Source organism: Lactuca virosa, chromosome 2 (assembly GCF_052849685.1).
Source record: "Lactuca virosa cultivar CGN04683 chromosome 2, Lactuca_virosa_CGN04683_v6, whole genome shotgun sequence".
In the NCBI taxonomy this organism is placed as follows: domain Eukaryota; kingdom Viridiplantae; phylum Streptophyta; class Magnoliopsida; order Asterales; family Asteraceae; genus Lactuca; species Lactuca virosa.
Window position 1 is genome coordinate 160039472 of NC_136427.1, and position 2949 is coordinate 160042420.

General features: G+C 36.3%; 1 pseudogene; it reads right to left on the reverse strand.

Annotated features, from left to right (window-relative positions):
* Positions 1-1337: 1337 nt before the first annotated feature.
* Positions 1338-2949, reverse strand: LOC145159667 (E3 ubiquitin-protein ligase PUB23 pseudogene; annotated as a pseudogene).

A 2949-nucleotide genomic window follows, 5' to 3' on the forward strand; every position in this document is an offset into this window, starting at 1 on the left:
GTTGGGTTGAGGCGGCAAGCCAACAAACCCATGGTATTCCAGTCCGATGACTGATTGGACCCGTTGCTTGGTGGCATTCCAGTCCGATGACTGATTCGACCAGGGTAATCCAATCCTATGATTGTGGACTTGAAATACATGCTAGTATGCCTGTATGCTTCTTGGATGAGGTATCGTGAGAAGATGAAAGCGAGACTATACACATACATCAGCAACGTTGAAGATTCCACATTTATTATCATACTCTGATTTTTAATAAATGTAATTGAGAATAAATGATTTTCTTATAATCGATTTATAATTGAGAAGTGTTACCTTAATAAAAATGAATTTTTTTGGTTGTGAAAATAGAAAGTTAAAATTATAATTATATATAATTTTTGTGGTTTAAATTTCAAGTACAACATTATGCTTACATGTCTACAAATCAACACGAATTATTTAAAAAGATAAAGCTAATAAATGGACAAATTTAATCAAAATATAAAATATTATTACATAATTAAGTATTACTGAAGTTAGTAACCCAGTGACTAATTTCTATTTGACAAAACGCATAAGATGAACGAAAAGCTATGTATAAATTTCCTTAGTTGTAAATGAAAAATATTTTTCCTAAAACATATGTGACATTATGGTAATAAGAGGTGGGTTTAATTGAAAAAAGCGGTTGAGAATGAGGCAGTGAACCTTTTTGGACCACTCATTTCAAAGCTGTCGTTTAACCGTTCACTCATACCAGGTCGATGGAACAGATCATATTCGTATATGAATATGTATGATCAATTGTTCATATATAAATATATGTTAATAAGTGTATTCATATATAAATACGGACATTGATATATGAGTAAGTATAGAGTAAGTGATTATTTATACATGAGTATGGTGTCCGTGGTTGGTGATGGTTAGTGGCAGAGGTGGTGGTGGTGAATTCATATATGAATACACTTACATTTATATTAATATATGATTATTATTTATATTCCGTACTACGGACCGTTTAACAACAAAAATAAATGATTGACTGAAAAATAATTTCTCAATTTTCAACTTTTTTCTATTTTGTCAATTGAACTTACCTTATCCTAAGAATATGATAAATAGAAACGATAAAAAGAAAATGATCAAACTGACCAAATAACGTTATAGAAGACGAATACAGCTGGAATTCGAAAATCTTCTTTTTGGAAAACCAATTTGAGTTGTTTGGACTAGACTAGGTTCTTTACTAAACCAATATGGTATTTCAATATTTTGCAATCTTAAACAGCTTGACAGATAAAGTTTGAATTAATTCATATACCAATTTGGGGATTGAGTATATGATTACAACGTTTAGAGCTCAATAGCACTTCTTTGGTGCCAAAATTTAAAGTCCATCGTCATAATAACTAACTTCTTCATCTTCAAGAACAAACAAACAAAAACTAATCCCTTTCTTTTCTCCATATTGAGTATACATATAAGATCCAAACGTACAACGGTTCCTTTAGCAAAAAATATAACCAAACGTAGATCGTATACAAGAGTTTCCTTTTTTAAACTCTTCTACGTCCGAAAAGTCTTAATGCATCAATGTACTAAGATGGATACGAACAAACCAAATTATAGGGTATACAAGAGGAATGCTTCCAAGCCCTAGCATGCATCTTCAAAATCTCCCTAGCTTTCTCGCTGGTCTTGCTTGCAGAATCCACTTGCAACACGAAACATAGTTTACCCACCACTCCCAACTGCAACATCTCTTGTACTACACTCGTATTACCCGAGAACTTTGCCACCGCATGCAGTATCCTCACAGCCCTCGCACTTGCCACCTGTGAAACACGAAAGATTTTCTTGGAAACCACCGCTAAACCTGCACCATGTCTTAATAGTTCAGCCCGGCCTTCAGCACTCTGGCAAAGATGATCTAACAGCGTTAAGACCATCTCCGACACTCTCTTTTGATCAGTACAATCTAGCAGGGTGTCGATTAATACTGTAACTGCTCCGGCCTCCACAGCTTTTACTCTATTCCGCCCCCATGGACAAACTTCGATAAGTAATTTCAGCGCAGCTTTTGTTGCTTTTGGTGAAACTTGATTGGCCAAGATTTGTGTAAGCTCCTTAAAGAAATGAATCTTTAACGACATCACTTGAATGGGTTCTGCCACATCGAACATTGACTTTAGTAATAAGACGGCGTAAGTGCGTGTCTCGTAATTGGCGGCGCATTGCATCACGCGAGTTAATGCGTCAACAAACTCTCCAGTCTTTCCGAACAATGATTTAAGGCCGGTTTGGGATAGATGAAGGTTGTAAAGGATGTTCACCGCTTCATCAACTGCTGTTACTGAATTATCAAATCCATCAACACCAGAAATTTCTTCCACCGATGATGGTGACGTAAGATTAAAACTAGGGTTACATATGATGTAAGATAGGTATTCAGCTGCTCCAACTGCTTCCGTTGATCGTTTATTCACACCACTTTCCGAAACAATCGTCTTTAGCTTCTTTAAACACTTCATCTGCAGATTGGGAGATTTAGAATCTTGTAGGAGCTTCAAGATTTGTGATTTGGAGATTGGGATCCGTGGAGTGGGGAATCTTTCGATACCATATGGCCCATTAATTGTGCACCAAGATTGGATCAGTCGACGAAGGGTGTGGTTTGGGGTGAGCTCTAAATCTGTAAGAGTTTGTTTGGTGATGGGACACGTGCTGTTCTTACGAGTGTACAACCATTTCTCTATGGCTTCACGATCATATGTTATTCCCGTGGACAGGGTTACAGGGTCCTTCATGATTTCTAGAGAAATCGGACATACAAAAAATGAAGGAACTTCTATCTCCGTTTGAGAATCACCCATTGCAGATAAGTGGAGAAAATCACTCAAAGCAATTAATAAAGCAAGGATTGACTGTTGGGTTTCTATTCTAAATCTTGATAAGTTGTTGTGA